Raw genomic sequence first — 16,858 nt, 5'->3', positions numbered from 1 at the left:
CTCTCATTTCGCCTCTTACCATTCTGAGTTATCGTCGTGCGTCCTCTGATCCTAACAGCCCATGGGAAGCATTGGTGCAGTGGCAGGGACTATCACCGAAAGAGACCTCATGCGAAGACTGGAAGCAACTATGCCAAGACTATCACCTTGAAGACAAGGTGATCCTGCAAGGACCGAGGGATGATACGGGTACAGAGAATGAAGAAGAAGGTGTTGAGGAAGAAGAAGACCAGAGCATAGCTAAAGAGGAGAATACAGGGGTGCAAGTAGAAGGAAAGCCCAAAAGGAAGATTGCTAAGACTAACTACTTAAAAGACTACGTTTAAGAAAAGAATATAGCAATATAGTAGATCAAAACACTTAGCCTTGCTTGATTAGGAATTGTTGGTTCACAGGAGACAATCACAACAAATTATGTTACACATACACATTCTAGAAAGATTCCTAGCTATCCAGCTCAGCTCAATTCTGTTATTAGGCCATCTATATATTACCATGTAAATAACAAGCAAAAGGCAATGAGAATATTCACTATTACCTTCCCTTCTATCTTCCTTCTTTCTCCTTGTTTTGTTTGGAGGCTCTGGACCTCGAATTCCAGAAGCTATCAAGATATGTGCAATGAAAGTGTTATGGGAAAATCTTTCAGAATAAGAGTAGGAGTGGATATAACTCGGCCACTAAAGAGGGAAATTACTCTAAAACTAGGAGAAAAGATGATAAAGAAGATTTTGTTCAAATATGAGAGATTATGAAGTCTTTGTTTGTTGTGCAAATGCTTGGATCATTTGATGAAGGAGTGACTGTAAGGAAGAAGATACGAATGAAATTGATCTAGATGATTTACCCTATGGGACATGGATGAAAGCATCTCCCATGAGAGCAAACAAGGTAACTGGAATGAGGAATGAGGTAAAGATTGGGAGCTTTGGAAGGAGGTCATTGGAAAACACAAGGAGCACTCAAATTCAGTTAAAGGGAAAGGGACAAACCTGAGAATATTGGAAAAAGGAAAAGTAACTCTTCCAGTGTGTTCTAGAAGTGTTCTAGGAGCTGGAAGGATGTCACTTGGACAAGGGCTCGATTACTAGGAAAGAAAAGGAGACAAAACAGGCCCTACCACTGATGAAGGTGAAGGTAATACCTGAATCTTTATGACTAAGTGTGATTACTGATGTAGGAGACTGTGTTGATAAGGAAAAAAGGGAATGGAAAAACTACTAAAAATATAATAGGCCTTGTGATAGAAAGGAAAAATGAAGATAACACAGCCTCTAGAATTAAAGGAAATAAACAGTATGAATAATAATGGTGATAGGAAATGGAAGAGAAGGGCTCGGGAGAAAGGAGAGGAGGGAAAAATACTTATTTTTCCCAATTTAATGATATTTGAAAAGTAACTATCAAAATTAATTTTGAAGGAAAAATTACCAAAATGGATATTAATTGTTTTTCGGTGTCTTTTGCATTATAATTTACCAAAATAGCAGTGTGTAATATCCCAATTGCCTCGGTGATTACAGGGTTAGCTAGTTAGTTAATTACCAAATTATTTTGTTTTTATTTTATTAACCACTGTTTTTGCTGTACGGGCAAAGAACCAACATTATGAACCAAGAAATAACACTTTAGTGCTAACCAAGCAACATAATAACACTGATATTATGAACCAACAGAACCAAATAAAATGTTAACAGAATAACCTTATAAAATGCTACAACAACACCAAATATAGCCGTTCGGCAGCAAAATAACAGTATAAAAATAACAGGCAGTAACGGAGATCACAGTAAATATATACGAGTATCAAAACAACAACAAAATAATAAGCACACCATAAAATAGGCGGTGGCAAAAACACACGATCGAATTGGGGAGTCTCTTGATGCTTGCGATTATTTTGGACCAATGCGTCTTCCAAATATATTAGTATCCTATTCTAGAGTTGTTCGCAAGTTTAGTCAAAAAGTAAAAATTAGAAAAGCTAGAAGTGATCTTTATTCGTTATATAACAAAAACAAAATCTGGATATGAAAGGTATTTTATACGGAGAAAAGTAGACAAAGGGAAAGGGTTGTGCTTCGTTTGAATTGGGGGGAAGCTGCATAACTAAAACAGGGTTTTGACTCGTAATTTTGCCACATAGGCTGTATGTACCCAAGTGCATTTTTGAATTTTATATTTTTTTAATTATCGCTACCTATCCATAATTTTTGCCAATCAATGGAATATTACGTAGCAATTTAATAAATAATAAAGTGTTTTTAAATGAATGACCAGCTGTAAACTGACACATTTCTTCAGCGAATATATATTTCAGTCCTCAAAATTGTAACATAATGTCATTTTATACCATGGTAAGTTAGTCATGCTTCTTTGTATCAAAGTTTTAAGACTCGGACCATCCCGACTGTTTTGATTAGTCAAATCATGATCTAGTGACTGAATTAGTTTGGATCTTATGTTCGATCATGTGTATTTTTGATCCTGAACAACTCGATCAGATTTACAATCCCATCAATTCGGACTAGAAATTGGTTTGAGTCTTATGTTCTTTCATGTGTCTTGTACCTCTCCTCTATTAACATTCTCCTTTTCCCTTTCATTTATATCTAAATCCCCAAATTTTTTTGTTGGAATTGTAATTTTCCACAACCAAAATAGTGTAAATAGTCTGCAACAAAAAAAAAATCATATTTGAAGATATATGCTATGGAACTGTATTTAAAATGTTATAAGAAGAAACATTGGGGAGGTGATGGTGTAGTTTTGAAACCTTTGGCTTAAATACTTTTGTTTCTTCTTTTTTTTTATCCAAAATATAAATCCCTAATTTTGTTTTGAGGTTTGACCTATCTTAAAAAAATCCTACTTTATTGATCGCAATTTCTTGCCAAGAACTTTTGATGTTGGTTGCAAGGTTGAAATCAAGGTTCTAAAATTTGATAATTGTTGAAATCTAGGTTTAATTAGCAATGTTTTCCAATTTCTCCTAGTAATTTCATGGAGGAAGGTAGCTGGGTGTGAAACACCTTTGTAAGCAAGACGTTGACGATCAAGACGTCAATGACTTTGTCGAAAGCAAGTTTTGTGGTGATTACAACTAAAATTACATTTTAGTGTTATATTTAACATCATGGTGTATAACTTATGCATGTGCCTAAACTTAATTAAATATTATCAATGTGTCTAAACTGTCATTTGTAATTATTAATACGTAAATTTATTTTGAAATATTATTAAACAATGAACCAAATTAAACTAGCTAGTTAGTTACCAAATTATTTTACTTTTATTTTATTAACCACTATTTTTGCTGTACGGGCAAAGAACCAACATTATGAACCAAGAAATAACACTTTAGTCCTAACCAAGCAATATAATAACACACTGATATTATGAACCAACAGCACCAAATAAAATGTTAACAGAATAACATCATAAAATGCTAAAACAACACCAAATATAGCCGTTCTACAGCAAAATAAAAGTATAAAAATAATAGGCAGTGGAGATCACACTAGGGGTGGGAATAGGCCAGGCCAGGCCAGGCTTTGAAAGGCCTGAGCCTAGTCTACGATGAATCTTTGAGGCCTGAGCCTGGCCTATAGCCTATCAAAGGTTTTTATTTTGGCTCGGCCTGGCCTTTTTAAATGTCTGGCCTGGCTTGGCCTGATAGTCTTTTTAAAAGCCTTTTTACAATAAATCTTTTAAGAAGGAGAATTAAAAAAAAGGAAACCTGATAGAAAAAGGATATGATTTTTGCATAGGAACGTAAATATTATAGGATATAATTTTTGTATAAGAACGTAATTGGATATGATAAGATATGACTTGTATAGGAACGTAATATGATAATAGATATGATTTTTATTTGCTATAGAATATACCTTGTAATTAAAGTTTTACTTAATTATATGGATGAAATCTGCTAGTTTAAAAAAATATTAATTATACCAAAAAATAATATATATATATATATATATATATATATATATATATATATATATATGCCAGCCTATTAGGTTTATAAGGTTTTTTAATAAGCTTAAGCCTGTCCTATTTAATTAAATAAACTTTTAAAAAAACTTGAGCCTAGCCTTTAAATAGGTCAATCCAGATCAGACTTTATATAGGTCAGGTCGTAAGCCTCTGTAGGCCGGCCTGGCCTATTCCCACCTCTAATATACGAGTATCAAAACAACAACAAAATAATAAGCACAACATAAAATAGGCGGTGGAAAAAAAACACACGCATCCATTAACTTAATGGACAATGGAACAGAGAGATGGACAAAAACGAAAAATCCAACATTGAAATCTGAGAATTGATTCTCCCATGACGCAGAAGCAGCTCCAGGGTAACTTCACCCAAAATCGATTTTCAATACGTGAATCACGTCCAACACAATAAATCAAACATCATGGTCTCCCCTTTTTTCACGTTTGGCCATTCCTGATCCACATCCAGGGGTTGCCAAAGGAGCTTCAACGCTTATAGGTGTCAGCAAATCATTCCTATTCGTCTTCTTCTTCCTCCAGCTTTTCTGGTTCTTCAATGAAGACGTGTTTGATATGGGATATTTTGGACCAAAACTTACCGACATGGGGCTGGCATTTTCTACATAGTTCAGGACAACCGGCAATTCTCAACCTTTCAAGTGCGGTGAGGTGATGGATGTTATCCGGGAGAGATATAAGCTTTGGACAATCTGATATAGCAAGTGTTTTCAGATTAGTCAGAGTTGACAGCAACTCCGGAAGCATTTCAAGATTGTCGCAGTCTGAAATAACCAAGGTCTATAAGGAGTTGGCAGTTTCTTGAAGCCATTGAGGTAAGGCCACCAGCTGTGGTAAACCCCTGAATGCAACACATTTTAACTTCAACATGAGGCTTTGTTCTTCATGGTGGTCCTTCCACAGATCCAAGTCCAGATTAACACAATCTATAACAAGCAGAGTTTCTAATTCAGGAAAATTTGTAACATCCAGTGGCAAAGACTTCAGACTATGACAATCATCAACAAGCAATGATTTAAAAGCAGGGAACTTCACCCCTCCAAAGATAGACTCCATATTATGGCTTGATCCAATATACAGATATGCAAGCAAGATCAAGTTGGTAATCTCACTGTAAGGCAAAACAGGTTGCTTTGTAGTTATCTCCAAATGCCGAAGACTAATCACTTTTCTTAATCCTTTGGGCAATGCTTCCAGCTCCTTGCATCCCAGAACACTCGAATTGCAAATTTTGGAGCTTGTAAATAGAATCGGGGAGTCTCTTGATGTCATCTTTATTTTGTGGCAAATTCCAAATTTCATTGTCTCTCACATATTCTCACTCATTTGCCTCAAACTTTGAAAATAGTAAACTCCCCAATGTTCTCACATCCAATGGAACCCCTTTGCATTTGTTCACAATTTCTTTTCCCATATTTACCAAATGAGGATGTTTTTCCTCTTTGTCTTCTTTAAATGCCCATTTGACAAAAAGAGACAATGAATTCTCCGGAGAAAGGCTTTGTAACTTGTAAGAGGTAACAGTCCCCATCATGGAAGCAATGGAATCAATACGTGTGGTCATTAGAATTTTACTTCCTGCAGCACCCCCTACTTGTATTAAATTCCTCAACTCAACCCATTTAACACGATCATCATTCCATACGTCATCCAAGACAAGTAAGAATTTTTGACCGGCAAGTTTGCTTCTCAATTGATTTTGTGATTGCTCCAGATCGACCATGTTTAAATTCTGTTGGCGAAGAGGAGCATCAGCAACATTAGCAGAATTGATGATTTTGATAATGAGTTGGTTGATGTCAAAGTCATCAGAAACACACACCCACATCTTCAATGAGAAACACTCATCTATCCTCTTATCATTAAACACAAACTTTGCAAGTGTAGTTTTTCCCAAGCCTCCAATCCCCACAATGGGGATAACAGAGAGACTTTTATCGTCATCATTGGGATTCTGCTGCATCAAAAGCTCTATGATCTTTTCTTTATCATGTTCCCTTCCGATCACATCTGAGTCACTCACACGGGAGTGTGTCATGCGACTCGTGGCTCTCCTATGAACAACTCGTGTGTCAACATCAATTATTCGGAGACCAAACTTATGCCTATCAGCTGCAACCTTGTCTAGCCTCTTGCTGACATCTTTGATTTGTTGAGCCATCTTGGAACGAAAAACAAGTGGATTAGAACTTGAGAAGAAGTGGCTTACCTCGTCTTTGATGGTACCATGAGCTTTGAGCACTTGCTTTCGCAGTGTTTGGCATTCAAATTCATCCAACACATCTTGGGCATCATAGAAGACACTTTTGAGCTGCCTCAGCCATTCCCGAAGCTCATGGTTATGCTCCTGCTTTTGCTCAGCATCTAGCAGCACTTCCTTGACATATGAGAGAGTCTCTTTAAGGTCTCGGAGATGGTCGTACAAACCCACCACCCCGAGAAGCTTCTTGGAAAGCATGAGAAGCAAGCTTTCTTATGAGAGACTCAGCCATGCAGAAGAGAAATGATTCCGCCATGGTTTGTGTTATCAGGAATTCCAACACCAGAGATTGGAAGAAAAAATACAAGTAGTCACTGATCAACTCTAGTTTTTGTGGCCAATGGTTACGGTTGTCCCGAGGAGCAATAATTTCCTTTGCAGTTCATGTAATTGACAAACAAATATATTTTAAGGTGAATTTTTAACTAAACATGATTCTTAATTCAAAAATTTCTATTAATTTCATTTCACAACATATATATTTGATTCATTTATATTTCTAATAAGCAATATCCTATAAAAAATCATTCTTAAACTCTTTTTTATTTTACAAAATTTCTTAAACTCTTAATGTCTAGAATAAATTCATCACATGAACTTATCAATTTAATCAAAGGAAAATAATATGTTTTATATTTTCATAAATTAGTGAGTTTTATTTTAGATGTTTAATAAAAGAATTACATTAAATCTCTAATAATGTAAATATTTTATTGTTAAATTCTTAATATTTTGTTCTAATTGCTGATAAATTCCATAAATTTTAATTTGAGATTTTAGTAAATTTTTGTTCATTTAAAATTAAATATCAAGAAACAAAATTAAAGTTTTATTTTATTAGGAATTTAAAGTAAACTTTTTTTTATTAAGGAATAAAATTTATTAATTTATTTATGGTATACCTAAATCATATTTTAGCTTATGGTAATTAGCTTTCAAAACTTACTATTTACAGTTTGCGTGAAAGTTATCAATATCAACAGAGAATCCATTAGTGCCGCCTTGAAAGCATCACCTACATTATCAACGGTTGAAAAACTCCCATTATCCGTGAGGCCATATGGCCGCAATACATATGAGAAGTATCCATCAAAAAACTCCCATCAACATGAAGTTTCCACTACCACTTAAATGTGCTGCAAATTTGATATATACTATACATCGCTGCAATTAATTAAACGAGTTAATTTTATATTCATTTTAAGACAACAGTACTTTTATTACTTCATGTTTTATGGTTTATTCATTTCTGTTTAACAACTAACATGTCAAGGTTGTTGCTTGAATTTTCTTACTATTCTTTGGCCTAAATTAGTTAGTGTTTTTAATTGAACTCTATCAATTATCCATTAGTACACACGCAAATTTCTAAATAGGCCAACAAAATTCCACAAAATACCTCAAATATATTTATAAACATATTTTCATGTCCAAAATATTATTTTAAAATCTCTGGATTATTCACTGATTGTTTCATAATTTTCTTTTCTTAATTTAATTTATTATATTTTTTAATTAAATTTCTATCTAGATGTTAACAGAAATTATTTTTACACTTTAGATACTTTTTTAAATTTTATTTTGAACTTCAATTTTATTTTCCCTTAAGTTTTAAAAAAATGTATATATTACAAGAACTAAAATAGAATAACAAATAGCCAAATCTAAAAATAGGAATTTTTCAAGAATTATTTTGAAAATTAAAAATTTAAAGGCCAAACAAGGGGAAAAAAGTATATTATAAGAAAATATATATATTTAATCCTATCATTGTGGGGATTAAAATGAAAAAAAATATTAAAATAAATTAAATGACAAAGACAGTAACCAAAAAGATAGTTTTACAAGGATCTTTTGAAAAAAAAAACATTTTATAAGAAATTAAAACAAAAAATATATATTATAGAGAACAAATTGTATTATAGGTTTATTTTTTATAATGCTTAGTATACATATTACATACGGTAAAAAAATTATATATCTCGTCATTTGTTCAATATTTAATTTCTCTAAAGAAATAAAAATAAGATTAAAATTAATCTAATCCAAATTGTATCAGATTGGATCAGATTTAAATTTTAAACCAATTTGATCAAATGATAAATTTTTAAATTCCAACTCAAAGTGTATCTTGTATATATAGTTGTTACTTTTTATTTAGGCATTCTGGAGTTGTCATGGACAATATTTTGTTTGCAGTGGAGTCTAGGCTTAAGGATTTTCCGGCCTGGGAATTCTCTTTTGCGCAGTGGATTAATTTCAAATCCAGCTGCATGTTTGAAAGATTTTTTGAGTTGATGGTGATTGTGGGGATGTGGTGCGTATCAGGATTGCTTCTTGTATTTCTTCTAGGATTGTTATCCTGTTATCCTCTCTTTTACTGTCTAATTATTTCTATTATATATATATATATATATATATATATATATATATATAATATCAATTAGCCTTTTCCAAATAAAACTTTAGGCATTCTGAACTCATATTTTGTATAGTTTTATATTTTCAGCAAATTTTTAGTTTTATTCATTATTATATCTATGTAATGAATTCATTTGCTGCTCATATTTGATTCACTTAATTAATTGGTTCACTAATTACAGTACTCACTAATGTGCTATTCACAGCTAGCGCAGACAACATTGCACATAGGACGATGAGAACAACCTCAAAATTGCACAACTTCACTATTTTCCTCGCAAGAACTAATTGGGAATCACTTTGAGATCAATTCAAGTTGATCATTTATTCTTTACACTTCTATTTTCTCAATATCTAGATTTTGTTCAAATATGAGAGATTGGGAAGTCTTTGTTTGTTGTGCAAATGCTTGGATCATTTGATGAAGGAGTGACTGTAAGGAAGAAGATACGAATGAAATTGATCTAGATGATTTACCATATGGGACATGGATGAAAGCATCTCCCATGAGAGCAAACAAGGTAACTGGAATGAGGAATGAGGTAAAGATTGGGAGCTTTGGAAGGAGGTTATTGAAAAAACACAAGGAGCACTCAAATTCGGTTAAGGGAAAGGGACAGAGCTGAGAATATCAGAAAAAGGAAAAGTAACTCTGCCAGTGTTGTAGGTGCTGGAAGGATGTCAGTTGGACAAGGGCTCGATTACTAGGAAAGAAAAGCAGACAAAACAGGCCCTACCACTGATGAAGGTCATAATACCTAAAACTCAATGTCTAAGTGTGATTACTAATGTAAGAGACTTCGTTGATAAGGAAAAAAGAGAATGAAAAAAGTACTAAGAATATAATAGGCATTGTGATAGAAAGGAAAATGAAGATAACACAAAGCCTTAGAATTAAAGGAAATAAACAGTATGAATAATAATGGTGGTAGGAAATGGAAGAGAAGGGCTCCGGAGAAAGGAGAGGAGGGAAAAAATACTATTATTTTTCACAATTTAATGAAATTTGAAAAGTAACTATCAAAATTAATTTTGAAGGTAAAATTACCAAAATGAATATTAATTGTTTGTGGGTGTCTTTTGCATTATAATTTACCAAAATGGCAGTGTGTAATATCCCAATTGCCTCGGTGATTACAGGGTTAGCTACTTAGTTACCAAATTGTTTTGTTTTTATTTTATTAACCACTGTTTTTGCCGTACGGGCAAAGAACTAACATTATGAACAAAGAAATAATATTTTAGTCCTAACCAAGTAATTATTATATCACTGATATTATGAACCAACAGCACGAAATAAAATGTTAACAAAATAACCTTATAAAATGTTCTACAACAACACCAAATATAGCCGTTCCGCAGCAAAATAACCCTATAAAAATCACAGGCAGTGGAGATCACAGTAAATATATATGAGTATCAAAACAACAACAAAATAATAAGCACACCATAAAATAGGCGGTGGAAAAAAAGACACGCATGCATTAACTTGATGGACAATGGAACAGAGTGAAGGACAAACACGAAAAATCCAACATTGAAATCTGAGAATTGATTCTCCCATGACTCAGAAGCAGCTCCAGGGTAACTTCACCCAAAATCAATTTTCAATAAGTGAATCACATCCAACACAATAATCATTCCTATTCGTCTTCTTCTTCCTCCAGCTTTTCTGGTTCTTCAATGAAGACGTCTTTGATATGTGATATTTTCGACCAAAACTCACCGACATGGGGCTGATATTTTTTGCATAATTCAGGGCAACCATAGATATTCAAATGTTCAAGTGCGGTGAGGTGATGGATGTTATCCGGGAGAGATATAAGCTTTGGACAATCTGATATAGCAAGTGTTTTCAGATTAGTCAGAGTTGACAGCCACTCCGGAAGCATTTCAAGATTGTCGCAGTCTGAAATAACCAAGGTCTATAAGGAGTTGGCAGTTTCTTGAAGCCATTGAGGTAAGGCCACCAGCTGTGGTAAACCCCTGAATGCAACACATTTTAACTTCAACATGGGGCTTTGTTCTTCATGGTGGTCCTTCCACAGATCCAAGTCCAGATTAACACAATCTATAACAAGCAGAGTTTCTAATTCAGGAAAATTTGTAACATCCAGTGGCAAAGACTTCAGACTATGACAATCATCAACAAGCAATGATTTAAGAGCAGGGAACTTCACCCCTCCAAAGATAGACTCCATATTATGGCTTGATCCAATATACAGATATGCAAGCAAGATCAAGTTGGTAATCTCACTGTAAGGCAAAACAGGTTGCTTTGTAGTTATCCCCAAATGCCCAAGACTAATCATTTTTCTTAATCCTTTGGGCAATGCTTCCAGCTCCTTGCATCCCGAAACATTCAAGAATTGCAAATTTTGGAGCTTGCAAATAGAATTGGGGAGTCTCTTGATGATGCGATTATTCTCAATGCTGAAATATCTCAAGTGTTTCAACTTACCAATGGAACATGGCAAAGTCTCACATGCTGAATAACTTAAATCCAAAACTCGCAATAATTTGAACTTTGACACACAGGTATTTAGCAAAGCTTCAACGTTGGCTCCTTGTGCACCATTTGGAAACATTATGGTTCTCACACCTACCGATTTTGAGGTGAATGTGTGACACCCTCTACCCCTCACATATATATTAATAAAGGAATAAAAATTCAAATATTAATTAAAAGTATTTTTAAAACATTTTTAAATACAAGCTTTTCAAATGGGTAAAAGGCTCACATTCACTTTCTTCTACATCATATTCAAACTTGTCCAAATAAATAATAAAGTCATCTCGACTCAAAGAAAGTCATATAAGTCTCATACAATTAATATATAACCTATATCCTAATGTCACATCCTATCAGAGCGTGGTGTTCCCGTGTCCTCTAGCATGAGGTTCTTCATAGTCATCCACCTATTCGTCTGCTCCCCCGAACACAAGTTCAAGATCATCACAGGATCCAAACACAACAACACACAGGGAGTGAGTTATCACATTCCTAGCTAATAGAGAAACAAGACAATTAAATATACATATTATATAAATGAGATACCACTTGCTTAAACATAGCTCACGTAACTTCACCACTTCGTCATTCAAAATTCACTTTTCAATTATCAATCACATTACACAAGAATCCCATACTTCGATCAAGATATAATAACACATCAATTAGCAAGCATATGCAATAGTTATGCTAAGACTCAATTCTATATGCAATGTGGTACCATGTCAGTGAAAAACCACCCTGGGGCGCTTAGGAGTACATAACAAGACACACCACACAATGGGTTTGTCAGGTCACTCTCACTAAGTAAGATCATAGGGAGACCAGTCAGGGTCACGATGTTTTGCGAGAATGCTCCAACCATATGAGATCAGCATAGGCTTAAAGGAGCACTCAAACCCGGTGACCCCCAAGGCCTACACTCCGAAGAGTCCGTCAGGGCCTCTCCCTCCTGATTCAGGTCCAACCCCTAAAATAATTTTTTTTACATGCAGACACTGCTCATGAATTATACAATACCCACGACCTTACACTCGTGTTTTAAACACGTTCAACACAATTGCGCTACGATTTAACACTGGTTCCTAAATAGGAAACCTACATTTTCTCTTTAACACTGCGCATCAACGCTTTTCTCAAGATAACGCTGGTCGGGTATTGTACAATTCATAGCTTACAACACAAGTAATTTCACATCAAGTGTTAACTACACACTTATCCACAACTAGAACTCATTCACAATTTCACATCTCATAGTGTCACAATCCACCATCACATGTTTACAAGTATCTCACAAATTAACACATGTTCAACTTTACACTTATACTCAATCTCAATAACAATATTATAATCTCAAAGTAACATGTTATTCTACAATTCATCACATACTCACAATTTGAATTATCATTTCATAGTCTCAGTATAACAATTTATATAAAAGACTATCACAACATGAGGACTAAAACCCCTCAAATAATATTACACAATTATATCCAAATCATAGGTCCAAATATACAAATATCAAGAACACAATTTATCAAGCAATTTTCATCAGGACATCAATATTTTATTTATAATCATAAAGGAAAAATTGCAATTTAACAAACATCCCAAAATAAAATCCCAATTTAATCCTCTAAGGATCCCTACACATGTTCTCACTAATCCCCAACTGTGAATAACTCATCCCTTACCTCTAAGCGGGCTCACGTGTCTTCAGCCAGCGATAGCAACACCTCTAGCGGTTCCCGGAAATTCTTTCAATTATTCATCCGACTGCTCCGATAGAATTCTCAAACGTCAGAGAGACGGAGAAGAGATTGAAACCTCCACTTGTACTGTCTTCATACGATTCCTTTTTCTCCCTCCACGAATATTATCTCGCAAATCCCAACGGTGGAAGCGTGCGGAATTGAATTTCGAACAACATATCCAAATTTCACAATAATCCAACGGTTAAGGAAACCGGGATCATAGTTTTACCAAGACAGCTCTGAGTTTCTGCGGGAAAGAAAAAGGCTACAATGCGAAGGGTTTTTCTCTCAGTTCAGACATGATATCGAAATTCCCAACGGTGAGAATTCTCGGAATTGTGTTGCGAACATGATACTCAAATTTCACGATGATCCAACGGTGAACGTGTTCGAGATCATCGTTTTTCTGAGATTGGTTTGGTGGGCTGCGAAAAAAAAAAAAGGTTTTGAGAGGAGAAGGGGAAAAACGAAAATGAGGCCAAAAGGAGGCAACTGACTTAACATAACTATTTATACCTAGGGTACTCAACCTATTATTTGCTCTATATTTATTTATTTATTTATTTATTACTAAAAAGCTTTTTAAATTTATTTACGAAAAATTGGGATGTTACATAATGAATTTCCAATAAAATTGTATTCAGCAAAAGACAGATGCCAAATATTCATAGGAATATTTTGAATGTGGGAATTTATAACTAGGCACTCATCTTTTGCAACAAACAGAGCAAGATCATGCACCAAATCATGAATTTTAAATCGGTAAAAAGTGCCACCATCGAAAAAATCTTGAAGAAAAGATCTTGACAGCAATTCATCCAGATACTGTTTCACGACATTTTCCGATGTCTCATTCTTTCTAGGTGATGCAAGGAGACCAAGTGCCCCCCAAAGCCTAGCTACCTCAATACTAAAAAATTGATAATCCTTTGGGTAAAGCGAAAACAATGCAAAACATTGCCTCAAATAGGAGGGCAAGAAATCATAACTTAATTTAAGTGCAGGTAAAATGTCATCTTTATTTTGTGGCAAATTCCAAATTTCATTGTCTCTCACATGTTCCCATTCATTTGCCTCAAATTTTGAAAACAGTAAACTCCCCAATGTTCTCACAGCCAATGGAACCCCTTTGCATTTGTTCAGAATTTCTTTTCCGATATTTACCAAATGAGGATGTTTTTCCTCTTCGCCTTCTTTAAATGCCCATTTGACAAAAAGAGACCATGAATTCTCGGGAGAAAGGCTTTGTAACTTGTGAGAGGTAACAGTCCCCATCATGGAAGCAATGGAATCAATACGTGTAGTCACTAGAATTTTACTTCCTGCAGCACCCCCTACTTGTATTAAATTCCTCAGCTCAACCCATTTAACACGGTCATCATTCCATACGTCATCCAAGACAAGTAAGAATTTTGTACCGGCAAGTTTACTTCTCAATTGATTTTGTAATTGCTCCAGATCGACCATGTCTAAATTCTGTGGGCGAAGAGGACCATCATCAACATTCACAGAATTGATGATTTTGATAATGAGTTGGTTAATGTCAAAGTCATCAGAAACACACACCCACATCTTTAATGTGAAACACCCGTCTATCCTCTTATCATTAAACACAAACTTTGCAAGTGTAGTTTTTCCCATGCCTCCAATCCCGACAATGGGGATAACAGAGAGACTTTTATCGTCATCATTGGGATTCTGCGGCATCAAAAGCTCTATGATCTTTTCTTTATCATGTTCCCTTCCTATCACATCTGAGTCACTCACACGGGAGTGTGTCATGCGACTCATGTCTCTCCTATGCACAACTCGTGTGTCAACATCAATTATTCGGAGACCAAACTTATGCCTATCAGCTGCAACCTTGTCTAGCCTCTTGCTGACATCTTTGATTTTCTGAGCCATCTTGCAACGAAAAACAAGTGGATTAGAACTTGAAAAGAAGTGGCTTACCTCGTCTTTGATGGTACCATGAGCTTTGAGCACTTGCTTTCGCAGTGTTTGGCACTCAAATTCATCGAGCACATCTTCAGTGTCATAGAAGACACTTTTGAGCTGCCTCAGCCATTCCTGCAGCTCATGGTTATGCTCCTGCTTTTGCTCAGCATCTAGCAGCACTGCCTTGACTAATGAGAGAGTTTTTTCAAACTCTCGTAGATGATCGTATACGTCTAGTGCCTCAGAAGCTTCTTGGAAAGCCCGAGAAGCAAGCTTTGCAATGAGTGACTCCACAATGCTGAAGATAAATGATTCGGCCATGGTTATCTTATCAGGAATCAGAACACGTAGCAGAGATAAGAACACAAAACACCCACTAATCGTCAACACTACTTTTTCAAAATCCTTGATTGTTCGTTGCAAACAAAGGAAGATGAAAAAGTATAAGGGAGAAGAAGGAATGTATGAGTTGAGTTTCTTTTTTTCTTTTGAAAAATATGGAGACAAACAATGTGCAGAGAAGAAATTTTATTGCTACCCTGGATCAAAGAAAGAAGGCAAGCATCTATGAGTTGAATCAAGGTTAATTGAGTAAATTCATGACTATCATCACTACTGTATATTATAATGGTTAGGATTTTATAAAATATTAACATGAATTTCTATTGATGAAATTTGAACCTGTTACTTAATAATAATTCAAATAACATCAGCTAAAAAAATAAAAAATAAAAAATCAACTCGTAAAGAAGCATCTCTCGGTCAGCAAGGAAACATAATACTTGAGAAACGATGACACGTTATTCTCAAAGCTGATTCCCTATTGAATTAATCATATAAAAATGATAATAATAACAAAACTTGTAACCAAAACTAAGACATTCTTTTCTTTATTTGGACCAATGCGTAGATTAGTATCCTATTCTAGAGTTGTTCGGAAGTTTACTCAAAAAGTAAAAATTAGAAAAGCTAAGTGATCTTTATTCGTTATATAACCAAAAAAAAATCTGGATATAAAAGGTATTTTATACGGAGAAAAGGAGCAAAGGGAAAGGGTTGTGCTTCGTTTGAATTGGGGGAAGCTGCATGATTAAAACAGGCTTTTGACTCGTAATTTTGCCACATAGGCTGTATGTACCCAAGTGCATTTTTGAATTTTATATTTTTTTAATTATGGCTACCTATCCATAATTCTTGCCAATCAATGGAATATTACGAAGCAATTTAATAAATAATAAAGTTTTTTTAAATGAATGACCAGCTGTAAAGAGCACGGACACATTTCTTTAGCCAATATTCATTTCAATCCTCAAAAACATAATGTCATTTTATATCATGGTATAGTGAGTTATACTTGTCAATATTAAAGTTTTAAGACTCGGATAAATCTGGTCAATCTAACCAATTTAAAGTTATATTTGACCCGAAGTGACTCGGTTGGATTTGCAGTCAAGTCAGTGACCATCAATCCGAACTAGGTTACTTATCCTTTTTTTTTCTGATTATAGTCATTATTTTAACTTGTATTATTTATATTTTGTTTTTTTTTTAAGACTTGTGAATTTCAATGCGCCAAGAGAAAGATTTTTGAAATATGAGTGACTATTTTTGTGATGGTTGTAGGGTTTCATAAAAAGAGAAAGTTAATTCATTGTGTTTTTGTTAATTTTTATTATTTTGAACTAGTTGAGTGTTATTTTGTTCGGTGGGAGGCAGCTTTGCTTGTGATTATAAATTGAATTTATTTTCATATCAAGGTTAGTTGATGTTTTAGTTTGTCTAATTTATTGTGAGCAGGATAATTATTATTGTTGAAATAGATGTATTGGAAAAATGTAAACTAACTAAAGAACTTGTCCCAACAACAAAATATTGGACATTACATAGACGTTATACTAGATATTGTACAATAGGAGTATATGTTAAACTTACTTATTTAGTTATTTATTTATG

At 34.4% G+C, this 16,858-nt stretch overlaps 2 pseudogenes; both read right to left on the bottom strand.

Moving 5' to 3' along the window:
- Positions 1-4,227: 4,227 nt before the first annotated feature.
- LOC114399704 lies at positions 4,228-6,536 on the bottom strand (annotated as a pseudogene).
- A 3,467-nt stretch (positions 6,537-10,003) lies between these two features.
- Positions 10,004-15,397, bottom strand: LOC114399719 (annotated as a pseudogene).
- Positions 15,398-16,858: the final 1,461 nt, after the last annotated feature.

This window comes from Glycine soja, chromosome 19 (genome assembly GCF_004193775.1).
Source record: "Glycine soja cultivar W05 chromosome 19, ASM419377v2, whole genome shotgun sequence".
Taxonomy (NCBI): domain Eukaryota; kingdom Viridiplantae; phylum Streptophyta; class Magnoliopsida; order Fabales; family Fabaceae; genus Glycine; species Glycine soja.
The sequence above is the reverse complement of the archived record's forward strand: the minus strand, read 5'-3'. Positions and strand labels throughout refer to the sequence as shown.